At 47.9% G+C, this 17,528-nt stretch overlaps 2 long non-coding RNA genes across 5 annotated transcripts; one reads left to right on the top strand and one right to left on the bottom strand.

Annotated features, from left to right (window-relative positions):
- Nucleotides 1–5,783: 5,783 nt before the first annotated feature.
- Nucleotides 5,784–9,015, top strand: LOC147987156 (uncharacterized). The gene is made up of 3 exons (XR_015615274.1): nucleotides 5,784–5,960; nucleotides 6,576–6,740; nucleotides 8,909–9,015. It is a non-coding gene; the product is annotated as an uncharacterized LOC147987156 (long non-coding RNA).
- Nucleotides 9,016–9,948: 933 nt separating this feature from the next.
- LOC125540078 (uncharacterized) lies at nucleotides 9,949–14,697 on the bottom strand. 4 transcript variants are annotated; one of them, XR_015617581.1, is made up of 3 exons: nucleotides 12,434–14,697; nucleotides 11,375–12,337; nucleotides 9,949–10,223 (listed from the first exon to the last, which is right to left on the bottom strand). It is a non-coding gene; the product is annotated as an uncharacterized LOC125540078 (long non-coding RNA). The 4 variants fall into 4 exon arrangements; XR_015617582.1 differs by lacking the exon at nucleotides 9,949–10,223 and adding an exon at nucleotides 10,851–11,039; XR_015617580.1 differs by lacking the exon at nucleotides 9,949–10,223 and having other exon boundaries at nucleotides 10,851–12,337; nucleotides 12,434–12,596; nucleotides 13,980–14,697.
- Between the last annotated feature and the right edge of the window lie 2,831 nt (nucleotides 14,698–17,528).

Raw genomic sequence — 17,528 nt, 5'->3', positions numbered from 1 at the left:
GCACTCAGTCTCAGGCTTAGGTCCAGACTTGGGCTTCTTAACTTGAGCAGCAACTTGTTTGCTGTTCTTCTTGAAGTTCCCCTTCTTCCCTTTACCCTTTTTCTTGAAACTGGTGGACTTGTTGACCATCAACACTTGATGCTCCTTCTTGATTTCTACCTCCGCAGCCTTTAGCATTGCGAAGAGCTCGGGGATCGTCTTATCCATCTCTTGCATATTATAGTTCATCATGAAGCTCTTGTATCTTGGTGACAATGATTGAAGAACTCTGTCGATGACACTATCATCAGGAAGATTAACTTCCAGTTGAGTCAAGTGGTTGTGGTACCCAGACATTCTGAGTATATGTTCACTGACAGAACTATTCTCCCCCATCTTGCAGCTGTAGAACTTATTGGAGACTTCATATCTCTCAATCCGGGCATTTGCTTGAAATATTAATTTCAACTCCTGGAACATCTCATATGCTCCATTACGTTCAAAACATCGTTGAAGTCCCGATTCTAAGCCGTAAAGCATGGCACACTGAACTATCAAGTAGTCATCAGCTTTGCTCTGCCAGACGTTCATAACATCTGGCGTTGCTCCTACAGCGGGCTTTGCACCTAGCGGTGCTTCCAGGACGTAATTCTTCTGTGCAGCAATGAGGATAATCCTCAAGTTACGGACCCAGTCCGTGTAATTGCTACCATCATCTTTCAACTTTGCTTTCCATAGGAACGCATTAAAATTCAATGGAACAACAACACGGGCCATTTATCTACAACAACATAGACATGCAAAATACTATCAGGTACTAAGTTCATGATAAATTAAAGTTCAATTAATCATATTACTTAAGAACTCCCACTTAGATAGACATCCCTCTAATCATCTAAGTGATCACGTGATCCATATCAACTAAACCATGTCCGATCATCACATGAGATGGAGTAGTTTTCAATGGTGAACATCACTATGTTGATCATATCTACTATATGATTCACGCTCGACCTTTCGGTCTCAGTGTTCTGAGGCCATATCTGCATATGCTAGGCTTGTCAAGTTTAACCTGAGTATTCTGCATGTGCAAAACTGGCTTGCACCCGTTGTATGTGAACGTAGAGCTTATCACACCCGATCATCACGTGGTGTCTCGGCACGACAAACTGTAGCAACGGTGCATACTCAGGGAGAACACTTATACCTTGAAATTTAGTGAGAGATCATCTTATAATGCTACCGCCGAACTAAGAAAAATAAGATGCATAAAGGATAAACATCACATGCAATCAATATAAGTGATATGATATGGCCATCATCATCTTGTGCCTTTGATCTTCATCTCCAAAGCACAGTCATGGTCACCATCGTCACCGGCTTGACACCTTGATCTCCATCGAAGCATCATTGTCGTCTCGCCAACTATTGCTACTACGACTATCGCTACCGCTTAGTGATAAAGTAAAGCAATTACATGGCGATTGCATTTCATACAATAAAGCAACAACCATATGACTCCTGCCAATTGCCGATAACTGTGTTACAAAACATGATCGTCTCATACAACAATTTATATAATCACGTCTTGACCATATCACATCACAACATGCCCTGTATAAACAAGTTAGAGGTCCTCTCCTTTGTTGTTGCAAGTTTTACGTGGCTGCTACGGGCTTAGCAAGAACCGTTCTTACCTACGTATCAAAACCACAACGATTTTTCATCAAGTTTACTGTTTTAACCTTCAACAAGGAGCGGGCGTAGTCACACTCGATTCAACTAAAGTTGGAGAAATAGACACCCACTAGCCACTTGTGTGCGAAGCACATCGGTAGAACCAGTCTCGCGTAAGCGTATGCGTAATGTCGGTCTGAGCCGCTTCATCCAACAATCCCGCCGAATCAAAGTATGACATGCTGGTAAGCAGTATGACTATTATCGCTCACAACTCTTTGGGTGTGTTTGGTTTCTGTCACGAAGTGGAATGGCACGGGTCGGTTCCGTTCCCAAGACCCATTCACGTGTTTGGATTGTCAAAGGACCGGAACCCACTCATTCCAGGGAACGACATATTCCTCATTTATGCGGAACCGAGCAATTCCTCCGAATCGAGCGGACCACGCGGAACGACTCGCCCTCGCATCTTCCTCAGCGCGTCGTGTATCTCCCTCACAACTGGCAGGCACCGGGCGGCGGCGCCCGAACGAGACGAGCGGTAGCGCCTGAAGGAGACACTCACCGCTCCCAGCCTCACCGCCAGCGGCGACGACCGGATCGTGGCCGTTCCCTCCCCTTCCCGTCAGATCCGTTAAGTTCCGGCGACGGCGGCGGCCATTTAGCCGGAAGGTCCTCCACTCACCTTCCCCCACTGCCCCCTCATGACCGGCCCCGCGTGTCCTGCTCGTGGCCGCCCTTTGCTACAATTGTTGTTGTGTCCCGTGCTGCTACTGCTGTCGCTAGCCAGCCCTTGCATGCGTCCTGCTCGTGGCCGGCCCTTGCTGCTCATGGCCTGAACTTGTTCCTATTGTTGTGTGTCGTGCTTCTCCAACTGCTGCTTGTTGTGCTCCCACTGAATTTTATGTTTTGTATGCAAATGACAGAAAAGCGATGAAGTTCTACGGCTAAGTGTTGCCGATGGCTGACATGGCAATATATGTCACTTTTGGGCATTTACAATTGAAAGTTTTGTTGTGTGTTGATGATCTTTTTACCTCTATATGTGTCTTGTTTGTGTTTGATGCCAAAGATCAATATATTGTACATAATCACAAGAAAACAAGTGAAGATATGAACAAACCCATTCCATTCCATCCATAAAACCAAACACCAAAATGTAACCATTCCATTCTTTCGAATTACCCCAACCAAACACAAGGATGGAACCGACCCATTCTAGTGGAATGGAACCATGGCATTCCATTCCACTTCATTCGCAAACCAAACACACCCTTTGTGTTCTACTCGTGCATATAACATCTACGCATAAACCTGGCTCGGATGCCACTATTGGGTAACACAGTAATTTAAAAAAAATTCCTATGCACACGCAAGATCCATCTAGGTGATGCATATCAACGAGAGGGAGAGTGTTGTCTACGTACCCTCGTAGACCGTAAGCGGAAGCGTTATGACAACGCGGTTGATGTAGTCATACGTCTTCACGATCAGACCGATCCTAGCACCGAAGGTACGGCACCTCCGCGATCTGCACACATTCAGCTCGGTGACGTCCCACGAACTCTAGATCCAGCTGAGGTCGAGGGAGAGTTTCATCAGGACGACGGCGTGATGACGGTGATGATGAAGCTATCGGCGCAGGGCTTCGCCTAAGCACTACAACGATATGATCGAGGTGGAAATCTGTGGAGGGGGGCACCGCACACGGCTAAACAATCAACTTGTGTGTCTATGGGGTGCCCCCTCCCCCGTATATAAAGGAGTGGAGGAGGGGGCGGCCCTCTCTATGGCGCGCCCTAGGGGGAGTCCTACTCCCACCGGGAGTAGGATTCCCCCATCCCTAGTTGGAGTAGGAGAGGAAGGAAGGAGGAGAGAGGAAGAAGGAAAGGGGGGCGGGGGGGCCACCCAATTCGGATTGGGCTTGGGGGGGGACGCCCCCACCTTGGCCGCCTCCTCCTCTCTCCCACTAAGGCCCAATAAGGCCCATACACTCCCTGGGGGGTTCCGGTAAACCCCAGGTACTCCGGTAAATGCCCGAACTCATCCGGAACCACTTCGATGTCCAAACATAGTCATCCAATATACTGATCTTTATGTCTCGACCATTTCGAGACTCCTCGTCATGTCCGTGATCAAATCCGGGACTCCGAACTACCTTCCGTACATCAAAACACATAAACTCATAATACCGATCGTCACCGAACATTAAGCGTGCGGACCCTACGGGTTCGAGAACTATGTAGACATGACCGAGACTCATCTCCAGTCAATAACCAATAGCGGAACCTGAATGCTCATATTGGTTCCTACATATTCTATGAAGATCTTTATCGGTCAAATCGCATAACAACATACGTTGTTCCCTTTGTCATCGGTATGTTACTTGCCCGAGATTCGATCGTTGGTATCTCAATACCTAGTTCAATCTCGTTAACGGGAAGTCTCTTTACTCGTTCCGTAATGCATCATCCGTAACTAACTCATTAGTCACATTGCTTGCAAGGCTTATAGTGATGCGCATTACCTAGAGGGCCCAGAGATACCACTCCGACAATCGGAGTGACAAATCATAATCTCGATCTATGCCAACCCAAAAAACACCATCGGAGACACCTGTAGAGTATCTTTATAGTCACCCAGTTACGTTACGACGTTTGATAGCACACTAAGTGTTCCTCCGGTATTCGGGAGTTGCATAATCTCATAGTCATAGGAACATGTATAAGTTATGGAGAAAGCATTAAACTAAACGATCATAGTGCTAAGCTAACGGATGGGTCAAGTCAATCACATCATTCTCTAATGATGTGATCCCGTTTATCAAATGACAACTCTTTGTCTATGGCTAGGAAACTTAACCATCTTTGATTAACGAGCTAGTCAAGTAGAGGCATACTAGTGACACTCTGTTTGTCTATGTATTCATACATGTGCTAAGTTTACGGTTAATACAATTCTAGCATGAATAATAAACATTTATCATGATATAAGGAAATATAAACAACAACTTTATTATTGCCTCTAGGGCATGTTTCCTTCAGTAGGGCGACCTTCCTTTGGCCGCCGCATCCCTCGCCGCCTCGCGCTCCGACTGCTCGATGGCGAGCCCGAAGGCTTTGGTGTTTTTGCGGCGGAGCTGCCGCGCGTCGGTCTACGCTATCATGAGGGAGATGTGGAGGACCGTCGCGAGGAGCTGGTCCTTCGAAATGGCAGGCTCGCGAAGATCGCCTTCCCCGCCAGTTGCCATTCGCAGCGTGCAGCGTTTCAGATTCTGGCATCCTCGTCCGTGTCAACGCCAGCACGAAGAACCATCGATTGCCGGGGACGCCCTCCGGAGCAAGCAGAGAAGACAGAAAGGGACGCGGGGGTGGCCGACTAGAGAGGTGTGGGGCGCCCGGAGCTACGCGGGTGCAACGGGCCGACACAGTCGTCTGCACTATGCCACCGAGCGACGGGGGACAACGCGGAGCCATAGCTTTCGATGCCGCCCCCGGTCCAGCCGCGAGCGCCACAGTGTGATGCAGACAACGAGCTCCTCCAAGTCACCGGCTCCGCGTCACGCAGCAATGACCCCCTCGTCGTCGGATTCGCCGTCGGACACTATGCCAATGTCGTTGCTTACCATGGATCGAAAGGGGGGTGGATGGGAAGAGGAGGAGATGGAGAGAAGTGAGGGGGTTTGACTGTGGTCTAGGGTTTGTCCGTATGAGGATGAGCTTTCCCATACCCGCCCCATATTTGGGCTGAGTTTGAGGGTTGCCGGTCAGTTCGGACGTCCGCGGCCGGTTTGGAGAGCCCGACTGGATGACAATTTTATGACTGGCACTCGCCGGGACGCGACCGGGCCGTCAATCGGTCAGTTTGGGGATCCCGAGTGTAGATGCTCTTACCACCACGTGTGGCTTAACGTCACCTCAGAACAAAAAGTTATTTTTGGTGACAAAAATGATTTGTTCACTAATTACAAATGAGTTTACTTGCTGTAAATAAATTGGAAGAAGAAATACTTGCACAATTGCATCGTAAGCATTGACCATCGCAACTGTAAAAAAAAAAGAAGAAAAAACACTGACCGTCGCAAACTGCTGAAGCCCAGCCATGGCTATCGATGAAAGCGGCCATTCGCCACCACCGATTCTCACGGCACGGGTGCCGCTGAGAACGATTCACCAGATACACTCACCACCAAGAGCTCCATGAAATTTGGATCCATGGCCTTCTCTGGCTCATGGGTCAGTAGGGGGGCATAATTTAGGGCTCACTAGGACGGACCTCCCTTATCGCGGCGTGCGTCTCCACAGGTGCTCGCACCCTATCCCCCAACCTCGTCCTCCCGGTGATTGGATTATTTGCTTGCTTCGCCGCTTCTTGATAGCCATTGCGCCATTGCCTGCCGTCTCTTCACCCCCCTTGTGGTATACTTGCATTCGTAACCTAGGATTGTATACATTTCGTGGAGCACGATATTACTGAATCGAAATGTCACTAAGATGTTCGTGGACTGCTTGTTCGATCCCCCGTAGTGGTATTGCATTTTTCGTGATTCCCCCCTTTCTGGCTTAATTTATCTATTAAATCGCACATACTGGTTCCATTATGAATACATTGGGTCCGGTCTGAGCCGAGACAATTCTATGGCGCCATTATAGTGCCTTGTAGCAGGCCCTTCAATTGTGGTCTTCTTGCACACAAGCAGATCCATAACAGCTTCAGCTGCTTACAAATGTACGCTCTTATATTTCTTTACAGAGGAAGTACTCATTTGTGCACTAGACTGTTAGGTTAGGAGTAAATAGGGTACGGGTTCCATTTAATTCTTTATCTACGGCAATAGGGAACTACCTGCTGGGCTAACCATGCTGTACATGCATATTTCTTGAAGATGGATTGATTGCTGACTTAAAGTGTTTTAATAGGAAACAATGTCTCAAGGAAGCAAGAGCAAAACGAAAGCTGTTGCAATGGCTGATTTGGTGAGCTCTATGAAACAACAGCTCGACTATTACTGGTCACTAGGTGGGGCCACTGATAGGGGAATGAATTGCAGCCCTATTTGCAAAGTTCAGCAGCAGATCCGTGAGGTTGATAGATTCTCTTATGAACCGTTCATTCTGTCCATTGGTTCATATCAGAGTAAATTGCAAAAAACCACCACAATTGCGGACCCTAAATCAAAAAACCACTATCATTTGTTTTTTTTGCAAAAACCCATCACTATTGTGCTGACAGTTTGCGAAAAACGCTGATAGGTCAATTAGAGCAATTTGATTGAAAACCTGATGAGTAGGTCTCACTGTCAGGTGCCACGTGGCGCTGATGAAGACGGCGCTCGTCACACCGTTTGGATCACCCGTTAGGTTGATTTGGGACCCACCCCACTACAGTTAGCGTTGCCGCCGCCGATGGGGTCGATACGGCAGCGCCGCCCTCGTGCGCGCCGGCCGGCCCCGCCGCCACGTCTGGGCAGCTCGCACCGCCGCCGCTGCTCCTTGCGCCCGCCGCCCGCCACCCTCTTTTCCTCTTCCTCTCCTCTTTCTGTGCGCGTCCGCAAGCCACATAGCTGCGGCCATGGCTCGGTCGGAGGTCAAAGCCGGTGGATTTTATGCCGCACGATCTCCAGCTCCGGTTAGCCCCGGACCACGTTCTTTGCTTCCTCGCGTCTCCAGGAGGTTCCTCGGGTGCCGCACCGAGCTGGGCAAGATCCGGAGCTTGGAGACGACGAGCACCGAGCCGTGGAGCGAAGCCGTCGAGGTGAGCCACATCAACGCCGGAACCCGTCGTCGTTCGCGCGCGAATACATACGCACGTACAGGTGCACAACAAGCTGCTTGATTGATTCATACGGAGGCTAGCCAGCTATGTACTGGCGGATGGATTGAACGACCTGAGTCACTGACCACCTCCGGGAGCACCCGTGCACCAGCGAGTTCGGATGGCGCTGCGTGCGCATGGCGAACGGCGAGCCCCGCGCTCAGACGCGTGCAGCGGCCCGGAGCAGCACGATGGCCAGGGCGTGAGCCGAGGTCTCGGACCTGCACGGCGGCTCGGACGCACCGATGCAGAGGCGGCGCGGTGGTGGCCACCACGCGGCGATGACAGCGCACGGCGGCGGCGACAGCTCGGCCGAAGTATGCGGCCAGCACGGCGATGCCCGTTATCTGGGAGGTTGAGGAGCATGGGGTGGTCGTGGATTTTGTCAAGGACCTTAAAGACCCAGTGGCGCACTACCCAGGCGGCGCGGCCGCGTCTTGCCACGCTGCCTGCTAGGTGTTCGATCAAATGCAAGGAGATAGAGGAGGGCCTCTTGGGAGCTCGACCATGGCGGAAAGGAGGCGTCCGGCCTACTGCTAATCCATTTGAGCATATAGGCGGCGCACGTGCACAGCTTGCACGAGGTGGAGCAGCATAAAAACTCCACGTCCAGTGCTGGCGTTGGTTGGCTTCCGACGAGCCGAGCGGCGTCCATGGCGGGCAGGAGCTGCAGCGGCGGGCGGTGCGCCATGTCCGACGGCGGCGCAGGGCGAGGGCGGTGGGCTCGAGGGACCCAGCTACACCGGCGGGCGCGCATGTGGGCAGACCCAGCTACCGTGGCTGGCGCTGCCGCGCGAGTCAAAGCCCCTATCGACTTAACAGTATAGGATAACGGTGTGACATTTGACTGCCACGTCAGCACTTACAACTGGATCCCATCTGTCAGATTCTGTGTTAAAAGCTGCTTATTGATCGGTTAGTGTTTTTTACAAAAGGATTACTGAATACCTGGTGGTTTTTGCAAAAAAAATAAATGGTGGTGATTTTTTGATTTAGAGTCCATAATTATGGTGGTTTTTTACAATTTACTCATCCTGCATAGGCTTGCGTCAAGGGTGGCGAACTTCCTGAGTACGTCGACAGGTTCTGTACTGTGTTCTTCGGGATTTTTTCGTCTTAAGTATTTTGTTCTCATGAAAAAGATCATACTAACTGTACATAACCGATCGAATCAGCCCTCGCTTGCCTTCCGTTAACCCATTGACTGATGAGCCAAAAATAATCCTACTGCAGTGCATGCGTCCTACACCAGTTTTTCATCTCCTCCACTTAGCTTTTCATTATGCCTTTTAATAAACACAAGTGCATATAGGAATCCAAGTAAATAGCAACGACAATTATTAACAAGTTACATATCTTTTCCCTTTGTCTCCCTTCTACCTTGATCGGAAACAATTCTACACCACAAGTAAATCCCTCTATTGAAACTGCTCTACAGGTCCATTGTTTTAGCTTCAGGTTCATTATCTCTTTAAATTGAGCCACGAGAAGGAGCCACCAAGGCCGGTGTTCATCGCCCATTCGCCCTGGCTACGAGGAAACGGTCAGTTTTTCACGTACACACTTATTTGACTACAATTTCAAATTGAATTTGTTTTTTTGCAAGAATTTGTAACTGTAGGACGCACATTCATCTTCCACCAACCTGCACGACGAATTTGCAGGCTAGCATTGTTACATACCCAGACAGGATAACTACGCTTTTGTGGACCTATATATACTTCCCACATGTTGTTTCAAATATCTTCAGAATTGTAAGCACGTTTAATCCCGGTCTGCTATTTATTAGGTCGCCAGTCAGTGGCGAAGCCACGTTAAGCATGTGTAGTTGTTTGACTACACAGGAATTTCGTAGCAAATTGACCCAGGCCTACGTACAACATGCCTCTGAACAAAAAACTGTTGGAGTTTGACCACAGGCCCATGTATCACCTGATTCGTGTAACAATGGGCTAGGATCTTCTCAAAAAGAAAAAAAAACAATGGGCTAGGTCGAACAGGAATAGAAAGTCCTAAATATCTTCCGTGATCGTAATGCATCGAAGAAATCCCTTGATCTTCTCCTTGGACTACTCTGCCTTCCCAACTTTCAGCTCATCAGTTCAACTTTTTTTCCTCCGCCACAGCCTCATCCTGGCCTCCGCCTGCGATCTTTGGCCTGGGCGTTAGGCGTGAGACAGGGCCACCTCCGGCCGTCTGGTGAGCCGTGAGTGACTCCTGTTCTCCACCTGCGATCTTCGGTCAGGACGTGAGCCGTGAGGCATGGCCACCTCCGGCCGTCCAGTAAGCCACGAGCGATGGACCGTCAATGGTCCGTCAGTGGCAGAACGAGGCCATCAGCCCTTCCCCTTCTACCATAAGTTCTGTCTTTTGTATCGCTATATGTTTTTTCTCTTCCTATCATTGTCTCATACTGAAATTTATTCCAATATGTTATACATACTAGCAAAAATGCCCGTGCGTTGCAACGGGAGAATGTCACACAATAATCCACCCAAAGACCTTGTCTTATTCGAGGCAAAAGTTGCAGTGCTTTCTACAATAATATTAGTCATGTCCACCTTGCTAAGCCTAGACAACGTGAAATAGAAATTCATACAAAAAAATCAAAGCTTATTCATTTGTAAAAAAAGCATATTTACATTGTATGATAGGCCCAGACTACTCCCTCTCTTGCAAGGCTGGCCATTGCTTCACTTTATCGAGTGTCACCATGTCTGTGTTCTCTCCTTAAATGTAATCTTGAACCTCTCCTGAAGAACATCAAATAGAGCGCTTGTGCCATCAGAGGTGAGGGTGATACGATGTACATCTGAAAGTTTTATCTTTTTGCATGAACCTATTCAAAGCATTAAAATCAAATGATAACTTTCGTCTGTTTGCTAATTTCTCCCATGGCTTAGGAGCATGCATTCTTCTACGGATTGACCACTTTTGACATATAAAAAGTGTTCTCATGCCTTACGAAGTTATCATACAGGACAATCCCATACGAACAAAAAGTGGTTCTGATTACATAATATTAATTACTTATTCTAACACAAAAGCAAAATGCAAAATGACCCGCATAAGAGGGGCAAGGGATGTCTGAATATAGTTCCCGAGATTAGCATGCACAAGTGAGATTTTTGAGAAAATAAATGGGTTCCACAAGCTTAAAATATGCATAAAAATACAAAAGCAATCAGAAGTGGCCTCTCAAATACATGGTCAATAAAGGGCATTCAAGTATCCATGATCTTGGGACAAAGCAAACCCAGTCTGTTGGTGAATCCATGAATAGCTGGCAAATCACTAAATAATAAAGGAGTCAACACAAACTACCTAAGCCAGGGCAGACCAAAAGGCATGACATAGTCAGAAGGATAAGAGTTCTCATATGAGGAAGTATCAGTTCCCCTTGAGCAGAATACCGAGTGATAACAAATGTATCATATGAACAGAGTGAAACTGTATGTAATGGAAACTTTTAAACTAAAAGCCTATGGGGCAAGAATTTCTTCTCCCACAACACAAATTTTTTCTTCGTTGCGTTATCACCCTTGAATCTTCTGCTGCAATACGCTTCTCTTGAACCACACAGGAAAATTACAGAAAACATCAGTATGTACCTTATCATTCTTGTCTATTTCCTAGAAATCCTTTTTATCAGTTGTTCACTATGAGAAACAATCTCAGGGAAAAGGTAGATTGATGACCAAAGAAATGAAATTACAGACCAGTACGCAGTATGATTGAATTATTAGAGAATCTGACTGCTATAGAAAATGCATTTAGTGAAACTTGATTATTATCTTCTTAAACCAAAAGAGAATGTATGGCTATAACAAAAAGGATTCAAGATGACAAAATAATAACATAATGATCAAGAAAAGATGCAGGCAAAGGAGATACAAACACAAACCTGATGTTGCTAATAGATGGTTGCAGATGCATGGCTCTATACCCAATTTCGTAAGCAACATCTGTAGACTGCATAAGTTGGGTCGTTTAGGCTCTTCCCTATAAAAATAGTAGCATGTACTCTAGCTACTTCCCTAGCAATACTCTTTTTTGCGACGCTACTCTTCTAGCAAAAATAATAACTTAACAACTATTCTTCATTTCAAAATCGTTCATGAAAACCCACAGAAGTCCAGAATTCTTTGCCTATGATTAGCCCTGCAATCTGAAGACTTGCACTGAACTCATCATCCTGTTGCCTGAAGGAAATTTGGTGCGAACATCAAGCAGACTATACGAGCTTCACAACCACAATAGCAGAGTACATAACTTGGTACTTTCATATTTAACATCTTCTACTTTGATATTGTTTCGGCAACTCAATGGAAAAGCTTGACAGAATAACATGGTTACAACTAATAGTCTGACGGCCAAACGCAAGAATTTCATACTGACAGGGAACCAACTCCATTGTAGGTTCAAGAGCTTCCAGGGGAGGCCACCGTCGAGGGAGGCCCTTTCTAAAAGGAGGGACTTAACATGGGCGAGCAGAGACTACAATTGATAAGGACGGTCTGAGGGAAGCCTGAGGGCACGGTTGCAGGTGGTGGCGATTTCGCCTACAAAGCAGCTAGAGTACTAAAAGTGCAACGTTGAGCAACAGGTAACAACACTAACCTTCAATATAATGGCAAGGGAGCTATCCATGGAGGTGTCTAGTTGAAACTGAGTATGGATGGCGCTTCAAGCTAATACTATTACTAATTGAACTGAGCAAGACATCCGCATATACTTCAAGCTTTATCGAGATACCAGTGAGAGCAAAATCACTGGAAGCTACCTTATAACAATATACTACACTGGGTATATCCACTATCATCTGGTCCAGCCGTTCAGGTGAAGTGAGCGTCAGTAGAACAATGATCTACAGACCACAAGAGTTCCAAAGCACCAATAATCAGAACATCTACAAAGAAACAAAGGAGCAAGCAACAGCCAAAAAATAGGATAAATTACGAACCTGAGAATCAGGTCGTGGAGTTCAAGGGGAAACTCCTCCATGCCCTCCTAGCAGGAGTTGAGCACTATAGCAGATTCATCAGGGTCATCGAAGCTGCAGAACATGTTGCTGCTACTGCTCGACGTCGGGCTGTTGTCCCTTGCAAAGTATTATTCTGAACATGCTGCAGAACGCACATATGAATTTCCATGACGGCACGAAACTGAATGCAAGTAATATTGCTGTAGGAAAATCTACACATGAGTACTAAAAGAGCTGCAGCGACATAATTCTGCATGTAGTAAGCTTAAAATTGCCATGTTCCTCCATTTAGTAATTTGTGTACTGCTTAACTTCGGATGTAGATTATGCAGATATATAAAAGTTCAGTACCCTGTTCCTCCTTTCCAAATCTTCATTTCATAAGAACAGAAAGGTAAATTGCCCGTGCGTTGCAACGGGACAAAAAAGGCGAGTACTCAAATTTAGTGAGAATTGTTAGATGTCGCTCATTTCACAATTCGTTAGATGCCACTACACACCACTTCTTCTATCCAACTCTAATAATTGTCACAAATAAGGTTGCCCTCGTCTCTAGTGACATTGTGAAAATAATGTTACTGTGGTCATGTGTACCGAAGTTCCACTAAAATGAAAAATACAAATAGCTAAATTCAGAATCGGGGAGAATTGTGTCAAACATGCACATCATGTATTACTTTATCTTGCTTTTAGCAACCTAAAGTAACTTCTCTGAAGTGTGTAGATGATCCGAAAAACTACAACTCATATGACATGAAGATATAAAAAAAGCTTTGCTTCAAGTATGAAGGAAGCCTTTGTCTATCTTGGAGAACCTGTAGTTATAAATTATAGGTGCAATATACATTTAGCCTTACATAGCGTGTAGGCAGCATTGTGTTTTACATTCAGTTGGGATCTTGTTTAATAACAGCTACAGGCAGTGGCGTAGCCAGGCCCTAGGCATGGGGGCACAATCCTTTGCTGAGTGTTCATCCCTGTATCTATCTTCCAGATTGTATTACTTTATTTTACAGATTGTATTTCACGGATAACCCTATGTTCAGCTGCCCACATCCCACAAATCTGGGGCGTTACATGATAAAGGTGAAGAACATCCCGGATTCCATCAGGAAAATTCATTGAAGAAGCATCAGAATAACATCTTGGCTAAACTTTATCTCCAACCACCAGCGCTTAGGGGCAATCATTAGAAAAGAAAGTCAACACAGTATCTGGAACTGGTTAGAAATTACATACATTATGTGTAGGGATCCATGCAAGTAGATAGTAAATTACACTGGGATGGCATGACTATAATAACATCCAGTATTACCCAAGCTTCGATTGTTCAGATGGGAATGTATCCAAAAGTAAATAACATCCATAAAAAATAACTGGAGCTACTAACTTATCAAACACAGGGGAAAACAATTGCCTAATCCACTTATATGCTACAATGATCTGCCTACACACATTTTCGTATCAGTATTTTTTTAATAAAACTGCTAGGAATGGGTGGGCCAGAGAAGCAGGAGGGAGCAACCTGACCTACGCAAGCAGCTCGCTGCGTTTGGGAGCCTCGTCCTGCTCCTGCAGAAGGCGCGTACAGGGTGAGCTCGCTACAGGAAGAGGCATCGGCTGTTGTGGAGGAGATCGGGGCTCGCCGCATTCCGCCAGCTACTTCCTTGGCAGCAACGACGACCGGGGAGGAGTGAGGCGAGGGCGGTGGCTAGAGACCAGTAGTTGCTTCTGGCGGCTCGAGACGGGCCTAGAGCGGAGGGAGGCGAGGGGGTGGCGGAGGACCGGTGCGAGGGCACGGGGAAGCGACGTTGTTTTCGCCATGGACAACCGCAGCACCCCGCCTGGCCACCTCTCCATTGGCCTCGTGCTCCCCCTCCTCGATCCCTCCGCCCCGCCTTCGGATCCACGCCGGAGCAGCCGGATCCGCGTCCTCCTGCCTCGCCTGCCGTCGGGAAGAGGACGACCGAGAGGAGCGCCGTCCGCTGCCGTCCCGAACTCTGATTCCGCGCTCGCCCAACCTCGAGCAAGGTGGTTGCGCCGGGCGGGGCAGCAGGCCTCGAGGTCCTTCAAGAGCGCGGCGAGCAGCCGCACAGCGCGCGGTGGGGCGGCGCACGGCGGGGCGGGGCAGGAGGTGGCGGCGGCAGGGAGCGCGGGGCGGGGCAGGAGGCGGCGGCGGCGGGGACGGGCAGCGCAGGAGGTGGAGATGGGATCGAGGAGGCAGTGTCGTGCGGCTGGCTAATTTTTTTTTCTTTTCTCTCCTCCATACCGGTTTGGCCTGACTTATGACGAGGACTGCGGGTTGAATACCCAAAACTTTAGGGGCTTTTTTGCAAAATTAACGACGACGTACGATCAGAGGCAATAGCTGGTTTATTAGTAGGTACAGATATGTATCAAAAAATATGCATGATCACAAAGGATTGCTGCCACAAATAATTATATAAGTAATGAACTATTATGTTTTCACTGGCTCATAATGTAACATAAGGGGGTAAATAAAGGGATACAAACTTACCTACAAAAAGCCTTTTTTTTTTGCGGGTATGAGAAAATTTTATTAGAAAAGATTGACATCACAACGTTTTGATCCTGGCACCGCCACTGCGGCTAACGACATCCAACGTAGAAATAATCTCAAAATAAAATATGTGGAAAATAAACTACTCGCCCAATCAGCAAGACGGCGATCTAATCCATGGTATCGTTTACTTATTGCAAAGTCACCCAATCCTACTAGGGTTCAAGGTCACACAACATCAATAGAGGACCCACAACCAAAATCGCAAAAGAAATGACCCACGGCCGAGAGCCCGAGAGGGTCATGTCAATTTGCATGCCACAAACTCCGGACCAAAAATCCTTGGCAAGTAACACGCACCACGCTGCCGCGCTTAGTTGAGGCAGCTGCTTGAGATTATGTCCATGGATGAGCTCATGTGAGAGGTACTGATGACATTGTGGTTCTAGCTAAGGAAGAATAAACCTGTACTGTGTAGTATGCACGCAGTATGCTGGGAGGACTGATTGATCGAGTGTCCTATGTATGTGTGAATCTACTAGTGTCCGTCCGGGATTTATGTTCATGAACTCATATGTATGTCGTTTCTCGTGTTCATCATTGTTTTCCGTTCAACCACCTGCAACTGCTGGCGTATCCATCCGGGTTCAGCTGTATGTTGCCGGTTTGGTCCGGATTTTTCGTTGCGGAGTACCTTACCTGACCCTCTCCCCTCTCGGGCTCTCGGCTGGGGCTGCGCGCGTCGTGGCTCCGTTGAGATCATGTTGAGCGTAGACGTCTTGCCTCCGTTTTGTCTGGTCTCGACGACACACAGACGTCTTGCCTGCGCGCGTCTTGCCTCCGTTTTGTCTGATCATGTTGAGCGTAGACGTCTTACCTACTTGCGAGGTTTTAGATAGCTAGGTTGGGTCCATGGTAGATGGGCATGGCTCTGGCTGGCTGGCTGGCTGGTACGAGCGGCCGGTGCAGATCCATCATGGCCGCGCCGCGTGCACATGACGGACGTGCTTCGGCATTGCCACACCGATGCAAGATCGTACGACACACAGCACAGGCCGCGTTGGTCCACACCCCAGACGGTGCACGCTCTCGTTCGACGCATGGGCTGGAGAGCCAAACACAGGCCAGGCCACTCGTACGGATCCAGCCTCGATTATTTTCTTCGAAACTGGGGCAAAAACAGAGTGTGCCCGGACGATAAATTTGTGGCTGCCGCGGTCATCCGTAACTATAGCGACCGTGTCCTCCTCCTCCATGCATGCAAATTTTCAGAAACAATAAAGAAATGCTCCGTGCATGCATGCATATGCACGCGTGGCATGGTGGTCTCAGACCTTTCGTTTGTATAACTCGTTACTCGTCGCATGCACAAGCTATAGCTCACGGCTCAATCGATCCATGCATCCATTACTTTTTTTTTGCGGCTCCATGCATCCATTACTTCCTCGCCAGCCTGTGTACCCATGTTGTACTAGTACGTACGCCGGTGTGAAGAGCAACGCCCGAACCAAATTAATCGACAAGGAGAATCGCCGGAGCTTTGCACTGTGTGCGAGCGGCGGTGCAGTTGAACTCGCACACATGTCGCCGGCGCGGCTCGGATGCGGGCGGTGTGGTCACAAACTGCCAAATTGGGTAAATATTGTAAAACGACGGTTAAAGTCTTAACTAATCATGCAATTGCAAAGATTTAAAAGATTACGGGAAGGTGATGCGTAGTTTCTGCCTACTTGGTCTCAGTTTGTTCCTTCAAACCTGCACTTGATCAGGAAGGTGGTGATCCGTCACTCTGGGTCGGCACGCCTGCTATGGTAGTCTTTCGTACTTTCGTTTGTGGTTGGGGTGGGTAGTTTTTTTTGGTGAATACGCTTAGCAGCGTATCGTTTCATTGATAGGTAGGAGGGTGAACACAAGTTACAAGGATGCTTCCTCGCAGACGTACACAAGCCGGCGTCTAGGAGGTTGCAAGGTGGAGCAGAGGGAGAAGGATGCTCAGCCTCGGGACACAAGGTTGAAGTTACAGGGATAATCGCGGCTAGCCCTCGAGCACCCGCCTTACCCCAGAGGCGGGGATCGTCTTTGATCGAGCGTATTAGGTCTTCAGTGGAGGGACACCGGTTCTCGAAGATGACCGCGTTGCGGTGCTTTCAAATGGACCAAGCGGAGAGTGCCACGATGGAGTTGAGGCCCTTCCGTAGGCAGCCCGGGGATTCATCAACGGCCTTGGACCACCACGTGAAGAAGATGGTGTCACCAGCATGTGTCAGCCATGTGTAGCATAGGTCAGATTCTTTCAGGTTTCTATTTCCTACTGTCTTTTGGGCTAGGCTTCCTCCTACTCAGGGTTTTTTGCCTCGTCTCTTGCTCTTGTCCGTGATGAGCTGTTTTATTGCTTGTACGTTACGCTGCTCAATCGATCGACGGTGTAATGGATGCATGGATCGATTGGTTCCCTACAGTCTCTTTTATTTTCTGTTGTCCATTGGTTCCCTTTTTTTATTGCTTGTACTTGGGACTGTCAGTGTTCGTGTCAACACACGGTGTGCACTTTTC

This window comes from Triticum urartu, chromosome 2A (genome assembly GCF_056163025.1).
Source record: "Triticum urartu cultivar PI428250 chromosome 2A, HENAU_Tu73, whole genome shotgun sequence".
NCBI classification, from domain to species: Eukaryota; Viridiplantae; Streptophyta; class Magnoliopsida; order Poales; family Poaceae; genus Triticum; species Triticum urartu.
This window is presented reverse-complemented; position numbering and strand designations above follow the sequence as displayed.